Source organism: Rutidosis leptorrhynchoides, chromosome 6 (genome assembly GCF_046630445.1).
Source record: "Rutidosis leptorrhynchoides isolate AG116_Rl617_1_P2 chromosome 6, CSIRO_AGI_Rlap_v1, whole genome shotgun sequence".
NCBI lineage: Eukaryota > Viridiplantae > Streptophyta > Magnoliopsida > Asterales > Asteraceae > Rutidosis > Rutidosis leptorrhynchoides.
This window is the reverse complement of record NC_092338.1, coordinates 373452796-373465604: the sequence shown is the minus strand read 5'-3', so window position 1 is coordinate 373465604 and position 12809 is coordinate 373452796.

Sequence of the window (12809 nt, the reverse complement as noted above, 5' to 3'; positions counted from 1 at the left end):
TAACTAATGCACCAGCTGTGTTCATAGACCTTATGAACCGAGTGTGTGGACCATACCTTGACAAGTTTGTCATTGTTTTCATTGATGACATACTTATTTACTCAAAGAATGACCAAGAACACGGTGAACATTTGAGAAAGGTGTTAGAAGTATTGAGGAAGGAAGAATTGTACGCTAAGTTTTCAAAGTGTGCATTTTGGTTGGAAGAAGTTCAATACCTCGGTCACATAGTGAACAAAGAAGGTATTAAGGTGGATCCGGCAAAGATAGAAACTGTTGAAAAGTGGGAAACCCCGAAAACTCCGAAACACATACGCCAGTTTTTAGGACTAGCTGGTTACTACAGAAGGTTCATCCAAGACTTTTCCAGAATAGCAAAACCCTTGACTGCATTAACGCATAAAGGAAAGAAATTTGAATGGAATGATGAACAAGAGAAAGCGTTTCAGTTATTGAAGAAAAAGCTAACTACGGCACCTATATTGTCATTGCCTGAAGGGAATGATGATTTTGTAATTTATTGTGATGCATCAAAGCAAGGTCTCGGTTGTGTATTAATGCAACGAACGAAGGTGATTGCTTATGCGTCTAGACAATTGAAGATTCACGAACAAAATTATACGACGCATGATTTGGAATTAGGCGCGGTTGTTTTTGCATTAAAGACTTGGAGGCACTACTTATATGGGGTCAAAAGTATTATATATACCGACCACAAAAGTCTTCAACACATATTTAATCAGAAACAACTGAATATGAGGCAGCGTAGGTGGATTGAATTATTGAATGATTACGACTTTGAGATTCGTTACCACCCGGGGAAGGCAAATGTGGTAGCCGATGCCTTGAGCAGGAAGGACAGAGAACCCATTCGAGTAAAATCTATGAATATAATGATTCATAATAACATTACTACTCAAATAAAGAAGGCGCAACAAGGAGTTTTAAAAGAGGGAAATTTAAAGGATGAAATACCCAAAGGATCGGAGAAGCATCTTAATATTCGGGAAGACGGAACCCGGTATAGGGCTGAAAGGATTTGGGTACCAAAATTTGGAGATATGAGAGAAATGGTACTTAGAGAAGCTCATAAAACCAGATACTCAATACATCCTGGAACGGGGAAGATGTACAAGGATCTCAAGAAACATTTTTGGTGGCCGGGTATGAAAGCCGGTGTTGCTAAATACGTAGGAGAATGTTTGACGTGTTCTAAGGTCAAAGCTGAGCATCAGAAACCATCAGGTCTACTTCAACAACCCGAAATCCCGGAATGGAAATGGGAAAACATTACCATGGATTTCATCACTAAATTGCCAAGGACTGCAAGTGGTTTTGATACTATTTGGGTAATAGTTGATCGTCTCACCAAATCAGCACACTTCCTGCCAATAAGAGAAGATGACAAGATGGAGAAGTTAGCATGACTGTATTTGAAGGAAGTCGTCTCCAGACATGGAATACCAATCTCTATTATCTCTGATAGGGATGGCAGATTTATTTCAAGATTCTGGCAGACATTACAGCAAGCATTAGGAACTCGTCTAGACATGAGTACTGCCTTTCATCCACAAACTGATGGGCAGAGCGAAAGGACGATACAAACGCTTGAAGACATGCTACGAGCATGTGTTATTGATTTCGGAAACAGTTGGGATCGACATCTACCGTTAGCAGAATTTTCCTACAACAACAGCTACCATTCAAGCATTGAGATGGCGCCGTTTGAAGCACTTTATGGTAGAAAGTGCAGGTCTCTGATTTGTTGGAGTGAAGTGGGGGATATACAGATTACGGGTCCGGAGATTATACAAGAAACTACCGAGAAGATCATCCAAATTCAACAACGGTTGAAAACCGCCCAAAGTCGACAAAAGAGCTACGCTGACATTAAAAGAAAAGATATAGAATTTGAAATTGGAGAGATGGTCATGCTTAAAGTTGCACCTTGGAAAGGCGTTGTTCGATTTGGTAAACGAGGGAAATTAAATCCAAGGTATATTGGACCATTCAAGATTATTTATCGTGTCGGACCAGTAGCTTACCGACTTGAGTTACCTCAACAACTCGCGGCTGTACATAACACTTTCCACGTCTCGAATTTGAAGAAATGTTTTGCTAAAGAAGATCTCACTATTTCGTTAGATGAAATCCAAATCAACGAAAAACTTCAATTCATCGAAGAACCCGTCGAAATAATGGATCGTGAGGTTAAAAGACTTAAGCAAAACAAGATACCAATTGTTAAGGTTCGATGGAATGCTCGTAGAGGACCCGAGTTCACCTGGGAGCGTGAAGATCAGATGAAGAAGAAATACCCGCATCTATTTCCAGAAGATTCGTCAACACCTTCAACAGCTTAAAATTTCGGGAAGAAATTTATTTAACGGGTAGGTACTGTAGTGACCCGAACTTTTCCATGTTTATATATATTAATTGAGATTGATATTTACATGATTAAATGTTTTCAACATGTTAAGCAATCAAACTTGTTAAGACTTGATTAATTGAAATATGTTTCATATAGACAATTGACCACCCAAGTTGACCGGTGATTCACGAACGTTAAAACTTGTAAAAACTATATGATGACATATATATGGATATATATATATAGTTAACATGATACTATGATAAGTAAACATATCATTAAGTATATTAACAATGAACTACATATGTAAAAACAAGACTACTAACTTAATGATTTTTAAACGAGACATATATGTAACGATTATCGTTGTAAAGACATTTAATGTATATATATCATATTAAGAGATATTCATACATGATAATATCATGATAATATAATAATTTAAAATCTCATTTGATATTATAAACATTGGGTTAACAACATTTAACAAGATCGTTAACCTAAAAGTTTCAAAACAACACTTACATGTAACGACTAACGATGACTTAACGACTCAGTTAAAATGTATATACATGTAGTGTTTTAATATGTATTTATACACTTTTGAAAGACTTCAATACACTTATCAAAATACTTCTACTTAACAAAAATGCTTACAATTACATCCTCGTTCAGTTTCATCAACAATTCTACTCGTATGCACCCGTATTCGTACTCGTACAATACACAGCTTTTAGATGTATGTACTATTGGTATATACACTCCAATGATCAGCTCTTAGCAGCCCATGTGAGTCACCTAACACATGTGGGAACCATCATTTGGCAACTAGCATGAAATATCTCATAAAATTACAAAAATATGAGTAATCATTCATGACTTATTTACATGAAAACAAAATAACATATCCTTTATATCTAATCCATACACCAACGACCAAAAACACCTACAAACACTTTCATTCTTCAATTTTCTTCATCTAATTGATCTCTCTCAAGTTCTATCTTCAAGTTCTAAGTGTTCTTCATAAATTCCAAAAGTTATAGTTTCATAAAATCAAGAATACTTTCAAGTTTGCTAGCTCACTTCCAATCTTGTAAGGTGATCATCCAACCTCAAGAAATCTTTGTTTCTTACAGTAGGTTATCATTCTAATACAAGGTAATAATCATATTCAAACTTTGGTTCAATTTCTATAACTATAACAATCTTATTTTAAGTGATGATCTTACTTGAACTTGTTTTCGTGTCATGATTCTGCTTCAAGAACTTCGAGCCATCCAAGGATCCATTGAAGCTAGATCCATTTTTATCTTTTCCAGTAAGTTTATCCAAGGAACTTAAGGTAGTAATGATGTTCAGAACATCATTCGATTCATACATATAAAGCTATCTTATTCGAAGGTTTAAACTTGTAATCACTAGAACATAGTTTAGTTAATTCTAAACTTGTTCACAAACAAAAGTTAATCCTTCTAACTTGACTTTTAAAATCAACTAAACACATGTTCTATATCTATATGATATGCTAACTTAATGATTTAAAACCTGGAAACACGAAAAACACCGTAAAACCGGATTTACGCCGTCGTAGTAACACCGCGGGCTGTTTTGGGTTAGTTAATTAAAAACTATGATAAACTTTGATTTTAAAGTTGTTATTCTGAGAAAATGATTTTTATTATGAACATGAAACTATATCCAAAAATTATGATTAAACTCAAAGTGGAAGTATGTTTTCTAAAATGGTCATCTAGACGTCGTTCTTTCGACTGAAATGACTACCTTTACAAAAACGACTTGTAACTTATTTTTCCGACTATAAACCTATACTTTTTCTGTTTAGATTCATAAAATAGAGTTCAATATGAAACCATAGCAATTTGATTCACTCAAAACGGATTTAAAATGAAGAAGTTATGGGTAAAACAAGATTGGATAATTTTTCTCATTTTAGCTACGTGAAAATTGGTAACAAATATATTCCAACCATAACTTAATCAACTTGTATTGTATATTATGTAATCTTGAGATACCATAGACACGTATACAATGTTTCGACCTATCATGTCGACACATCTATATATATTTCGGAACAACCATAGACACTCTATATGTGAATGTTGGAGTTAGCTATACAGGGTTGAGGTTGATTCCAAAATATATATAGTTTGAGTTGTGATCAATACTGAGATACGTATACACTGGGTCGTGGATTGATTCAAGATAATATTTATCGATTTATTTCTGCACATCTAACTGTGGACAACTAGTTGTAGGTTACTAACGAGGACAGCTGACTTAATAAACTTAAAACATCAAAATATATTAAAAGTGTTGTAAATATATTTTGAACATACTTTGATATATATGTATATATTGTTATAGGTTCGTGAATCAACCAGTGGCCAAGTCTTACTTCCCGACGAAGTAAAAATCTGTGAAAGTGAGTTATAGTCCCACTTTTAAAATCTAATATTTTTGGGATGAGAATACATGCAGGTTTTATAAATGATTTACAAAATAGACACAAGTACGTGAAACTACATTCTATGGTTGAATTATCGAAATCAAATATGCCCCTTTTTATTAAGTCTGGTAATCTAAGAATTAGGGAACAGACACCCTAATTGACGCGAATCCTAAAGATAGATCTATTGGGCCTAACAAACCCCATCCAAAGTACTGGATGCTTTAGTACTTCGAAATTTATATCATATCCGAAGGGTGTCCCGGAATGATGGGGATATTCTTATATATGCATCTTGTTAATGTCGGTTACCAGGTGTTCACCATATGAATGACTTTTATCTCTATGTATGGGATGTGTATTGAAATATGAACTCTTGTGGTCTATTATTATGATTTGATATATATAGGTTAAACCTATAACTCACCAACATTTTTGTTGACGTTTTAAGCATGTTTATTCTCAGGTGATTATTAAGAGCTTCCGCTGTCGCATACTTAAATAAGGATGAGATTTGGAGTCCATGCTTGTATGATATTGTGTAAAAACTGCATTCAAGAAACTTATTTTGTTGTAACATATTTGTATTGTAAACCATTATGTAATGGTCGTGTGTAAACAGGATATTTTAGATTATCATTATTTGATAATCTACGTAAAGCTTTTTAAAACCTTTATCTATGAAATAAAGGTTATGGTTTGTTTTAAAAATGAATGCAGTCTTTGAAAAACGTCTCATATAGAGGTCAATACCTCGCAACGAAATCAATTAATATGGAACGTTTTTAATCAATAAGAACGGGACATTTCATTCGTTAATGACTTCAGCAAGTACTGAATCATTTGGATTCTTTGAAGGCAGGTTCAGCCTTTGTGATTTGTCCACAGCCTCCTTCATACTTTGCTCAATCCGTTTTCCAGTTCCAAAGCTTCTCTTTTTCTGAGCTTTGCCAATATACTATCCTTTATCATCCAACCTTTTTTACTGTTAAGGTCATTTACAGTTTTTGCTGCTTCATCAGCATTTTTCAAAATTTCGAGAACTGGTTCGCAGTTTAGGGTGTTTTTCAGAAATCTCTCATTCAAAGAATGTAAGTCTTGGAGGTAGACATTGTGTGTATATGTAATTGTTGATGTAGACATGCTGCAAGGTTTCAAAATACTGATTGCTGATTCTCAATAATTGGTATGGCAATTCTTGTTATAAGGTACGAATGAGTATATGATAGGGTTTCAATAATTATAATGATTTTTTTTTTTTTTGGAAATCAAATATCAGTGAAGTTGTTGGTAAGTTTATTGCTAATGTGGTGAATATAAACGATTCCCCGGTAACGTTGGCGAAAGGGCAACGTATCTATCGAGGTTATAATAAGACTGTTTTGATTGAGAAGTCGAAGTTGACTTGCTGGAGCTGTGACAAAACTGTCTATTTTGAAATGGAATTGAAAAGTTATTTTAACTAGTAAATGCCAAAGGGTCTAACACGGATACGTGTCGAACTATGACTTGAGTTTTGAGAGTTTTTCAGGTGTATAACTGTGGGTAACATGTGGTTGGATCATCATCTCGATTGTTCCTTAGTTGAAGTGTCTTCAGGAATTTCGAAAGGTTTGAGCACATATTGTAATCGTTAATACATGTGATGTTCTAACACGGTTTTGAAGTCAAAGTATAGCTTTGAAAGATATATGAATCTAAGAGTGATGATACTGGTTATATTTCGAATTGAATTATGCGATTTCAAAATCAGAATATGTAATTGATTTTGAATGAGTATGATTGTTTTGATTTATATGAAAGAATGGATATTATTGTGAAAGTAGGGAGTATAGTTGATGATTGCTGAATCAGTTTCGAAAAATGTAATATATTAATTGTGAATTTATATATCTCTCGGGTATTACCTACCCGTTAAAAAAATTTTCACAATTAATATTTTGTACAAAAGAAGTTTATTACAGTCTTTATGAAAATATATGTGTATATTTTCTTTAGATGTAATATAGATTTAATGAGTTAATATTAAATTAAACTCATTTGTTTTATGGTTGGAACTAGAATTGAGTAATCTCTAAAACTTTATAAATTGCATAAGTATTTCTTCAATAATATTGAAATTATGAATCATTACTTTGTTATTTGTTGGTTTTGGTGAAATTCTTGTGAACTTCGCAAGGTACGAATGATATTATTTGAAAATTTTCGAGTACATCGATGATGAAAGTGTAAAATCAAACATATATTCGAATAATACACTTGATTTATTATGAATTGGATTTTTATTGAATTGAGACAGAGATTGTAATTAACGATGGTTAAGTTGCGGACGAAGGACATACATCATTGCATATTTGTAATATGAATTAACTGAGTAGTTAAGATTCACACATAATAGCTTAGTACGGGAAGATTTATTATGGTTTAAAAATTTATACATATAAAATATACATATAAATCTTTCGATTGGAAATGAGTTAATACTTCATAACTCGTTGATACAATATATTTGTTGTTGATTCGTAATGATGTCCACAATGATTCTTGAACTGACAGAGTTTGTGATGTTACAGGTGCTATTGATTCTGACGATACTGACGGCACTGACTGTGTTGATGATGCTACGGTCCTGTTGATGCTGTTGGTAAAATAATTCTAGCTTGTAAATCGTACACCATTTTCGATCAAAGTTTCTACTCTACCATCTTCGTTCACTCATCCGATTTACGGTCAGAATTAAATAATCTCTAAGATTTTGGAGATTACATAACTGCCGCAGAGATATCTCTTCAATGAAGTTTATGAATTAATACTTCATCGTTTGTTGTTGTTGTTGATATTCTTGGATATTTACAGGGCGTATGATGTTGATGTTTGAGATACAGATTGTGATGTTGCGGTGTGGGATGTGGATGTTGTTGTTGGTGGTGGTGATGGTACTGTTGGTGTTGCTGATGGTGGTACTATTTATGCTGCTGGTGCTGCTACTGGTGTTTGTAACCTTTGCACCATATTCTCCAAAGCCACTACCCGAGCGCGAAGCTCGTTGACTTCTTCTATTACACCGGGGTGATTGTCGGTTCGGACGAGCGGATAAATAAAATCTAGAATTTAGTGTAGTATGTAATCGTGACGAGATACTCTAGAAATAAGAGAGAAAATTGTGTTTCGGATAGGTTCACCGGTAAGTGCTTCAGGTTCTTCGCCAAGAGGGCAATGTGGTGGATGGAAGGGATCACCTTCTTCTTGTCTCCAATGATTAAGGAGGCTACGAACCCATCCCCAATTCATCCAGAATAGATGATGACTAATTGGTTGATCCATTCAGGTCACACTGCTTTCGAAACTTGAGTGGGATTCCATTTCGGAATCCGAGGGACTTGAACTAATGACGAATTCCATTTCGTACGATTGAATAAAGAATTTTTCAATATGAAATGATTTTCCGGCTATCGGGTGGTATTCTAATTATATAGAGCAAAAGGTTTCGTAGATTACGGAGGAATTTACGGAATATGTCAGGCAAAGTTTACAGTAACATATACGCTAAGATATGAATTAGCAGATACGCTAAGATATGAATTTTGTCTATACACTATTCATGCAATCAATGCAATAAGATGTGTCTAGACTAAGAATGATAAGCAGGTAATTTCTGACAAAAACGATGAGCAAAACTTTTGACATGCAGACACGGTCGAAGTCCAGACTCACTAATGCATCCTAACGACTATCAGTTAGACACACTAATGAAGACCTGGTTCGCTAAGACCACCGCTCCGATACCAACTGAAAGGACCCGTTCATATACATTATAAACGATTCACAATAGTTGATTACATCGCGAGGAATTTGACCTCTATATGATACATTTTACAAACATTGCATTCGTTTTTAAAAGACAAACTTTCTTTACAACGAAAGTTGACGGCATGCACACCATTTCATAATACATCCAACTATAATTGGCTTAATAATAATCTTGATGAACTCAATGACTCGAATGCAACGTCTTTCAAAATATGCCATGAATGACTCCAAGTAATATCATTAAAATGAGCTAATGCACAGCGGAAGATTTCTTTAATACCTGAGAATAAACATGCTTTAAAGTGTCAACCAAAAGGTTGGTGAGTTCATAGGTTTATCATAACAATCATTTCAATATATTAATAGACCACAAGATTTCCGTTTATAAATATATGTACACTCGCAAGTGTATAAAAGTATTCTATAAGTTGTAGGCACCCGGTAACAAGCCTTAACGTTCATGTTTTACCCTCTGAAGTACACCAGATCAGGTGTGTTTAAAATAACCTCGAAGTACTAAAGCATCCCATAGTCAGGATGGGGTTTGTCAGGCCCAATAGATCTATCTTTAGGATTCGCGCCTACCGTACATAGACAAGTAGTTTAATGTTACCAAGCTAAGGGTATATTTCTGGTTTAAACCCACGTAGAATTAGTTTTAGTACTTGTGCCTATTTCGTAAAACATTTATAAAAACAGCGCATGTATTCTCAGTCCCAAAAATATATATAAAAGGGAGCAAATGAAACTCACAATACTGTATTTCGTAGTAAAAATACATATAACGTCATTTAACAAGTGCAAGGTTGGCCTCGGATTCACGAACGTATCAATATTGAGATTCAATATTGCAGGAAAGTACGTAGAAGCAACAGAGATGATAAACACTAGATTGACCTCATGAGCATACCCATGAACCATACCCATCACCTCCATAGCTATAACCCATAATTTCCTTAGCTTCGACTCATTCAAAAAATACTATTTTGAAATCACTCGGACAGTACTCCGTCGTAATATTTTATATATACTAATAATATCTTGAAATAATACTGAGCAAATATATATATATATATATATATATATATATATATATATATATATATATATATATATATATATATATATATATATATATATAAATCGATTGAGAGAGTTTAGAGAAATATATTTTCAAGTTTCTATGAAATAATGAAACCTATTGAATTCTATTTATAATAGATTTTTGAATTATTAAAGTAAATTATTAAAGTATAAATTATTAAAGTGAATTATTAAAGTATGAATTATTAAAGTGAATTATTAAAGTATGAATTATTAAAGTGAATTATTAAAGTATGAATTATTAAAGTGAATTATTAAAGTATGAATTATTAAAGTGAATTATTAAAGTTAAAGTAAAGTAAAAGTAAAGTAAAGGTAAAGTTAAATTATAGTAAAAGTATAAAAACTATATATGTATAATACGCGTATAAATATATATAATATTAATTTAAATCGTTATATATATTTAATGAAATAAAATATAAATATCGTTATATTTATTATACTGGTTAAGTAATAAGTTGCCAAAAGTGATTCTAGATATTTATAAAAGTTATATACGTTTTAATAATAAAGTTCTTTTTAAACTGAAAACGTCTTTGTACGTTTGAAAATAGATTAATAGAATATTATGGAAATCAATTCTCCACTAACTTTTGTCTAACTTTCGTAAATGACACTTTTTATTATTATTTATAAATAGCTTTACAAATTATTTTGAATATCGTTAAGAGGAATAGATTTTCTCAAATCATAGTGGACCTCTCAACAGAGACTTGTAATCATAATTCAATGTTTCTGATAATTCAATCATTTAATATGTTTTTTTAATTTCGTCAAAAATCATATTGAAACAAATACGTTCGTGTAAAGTATTATACGTTTAATACTTTATTAATATTCTCAAGTTATAATATATATATATACATATACATATCTATTTATATATAACGGTTCATGAATCGTCGGAATTTGGTCGAGGTTATAATGAATGTATGAACACAGTTTAAAATTTTTGATATTTAACTTAACAAACTTTGCTTATCGTGTCGGAATAATATAAAGATTAAAGTTTAAATTTGGTCGGAAATTTCCGGGTCGTCACACCGAACTACACGCGTCATCGTGAATCTGAACTACACGAGATCCACTTCTCCAATTCAAACCCACAGTCACGGGATTATAAAATCCACCACGTCGGGGTTATCCACATCACAACAAATCAACCCTTCGCCATTGGGGTTATAACATCCAAATCACAACCACGTGTGATAACGTACACACAAACATATACCTCGCCAAAGGTGGTCAACCAAAGCGCACAACCGTGCCAATTGGACTCATACTAAAGTCCATCAAATCCACCTATATGTGAAGTGAGCTCTATAACTGAGAACCACTTCACCCGACCCGCACCCATCCTACACATACATATGCATATAGGATATTAACACTCACCTTGTCGCCTTGAAGAAATGCTTCCAAGTAATCCATAAATCGTCAATGGAAAGTACCTAATCCATTATCACAAATTCAACAACACACTTAGATTGGATTTACAAACCAACCCAATTTGACACTTAGTGCAATTTCGACCCAAATGCACCTCCAAGTACAAACCGCGCCCAAACTAACTAATAATCACTAACACAAGTGATAATGGTCCTAATATGCCAATTAAACCCGAACACAAGTGTTAAACACTTATCGTTCTCAAAATCGCCTATAAACCCTAATTTTGACCCATAAAGTCAAAATCTCGCCAATTACAAGTTTTGACACCAAAACATATTTAACTCGGTTTTATACTTCAACTTAATCCATTTTAAGTTTACAAACCTCATCGAATCGACATTCGGGTCATAATCCTCAACAAACCCTAATTTTGACTCTAGTCAAAATTAGTCAACCACGAAAACCCTAAAAGTCTCCAAAACAACAATAATCACTAATGCTAGTGATTGTACACCATTTACAAGTCTTAAACATGGTTAAATCATTAACCAACCCAAAACCCGCCTTTAACACTTATAAACCCGAATCTTGATGTTAATCTTCAATTAACAACTAAATGGGTTTCACCTATGAATCATATAATCAAAAGCCCCAAATTTGAATGATGAACACGAAAATGAAATTCGAAGTTAGAGCTTACCACTAGTATCACCGTGTAGCTAAGAACGAGGAGAACAAAATAGTCAACTACGCCAAAGATCAAATCCCACTTCTTCCTTTCCAAAAATCCCTTTGAAATCAAATGGGTGTTTGAGTTTTTGAGAGGAAAATGAAATGAAAAGGAAAATGAAATTAGGAAATGAAATGAATGGATGAGGTTAAAGCCTCAAATCTGGCTCAAACATGAAAAGACCAAAATGCCCCTCACTTTACCTAAATATTGCAAAAACAGGAACCAGTTCGCCCACATTGCCTAGGTCTGGGATCATTTTATATCAAGCTTCTGATCTGGATTCTTTCGAAATGCCGCGCCGCGGCTCCATTTGTCGCGCCGCGACACTCTGCTTTCCCTGATTCATTTTTCTCGCGTACTAACTTCAACATGCGAGTACGCCTTGAACCATCCGTAAACTAGTTGTACGCACACTTTACACCTATAAGTCATGTACGGGGAAAACGTGGTGTTACAACTCTCCCCCACTTAAGTTCGATCACGTCCTCGTGATCCTAGTCACAAACCCAAACGGACCCTCACTCAATGGTCCTCGAACATGTATTTCAAACCGATTTCTACCACAATTTCACTAACCCGAAGGTTAATCCAATGACAAATTGCACATTTGCTCGCATCCCGAGACGTACAATACACGCAACCACGAAGTCTACAACGATCCCTTAGACAATTCTTCTCAAAGAGTTACCCTTAACAACTAAATCGTCACCCGCGATTTATCAAATTCCATAATTCCGAGCACTAGCACTAACTCAATCCCTCACATCGGGAAAACTCAACCAATCTCGTACCGAGATATCAACCCCTAGCGTACCATACCAAGTACATCGCTAGTAACAACCGCACATCAGAATAAAGTCACCCATCTAAACCGACGAAGACCGATCCAAACGACTATGGCAACGCTAATCCCAAGGTATACAAAA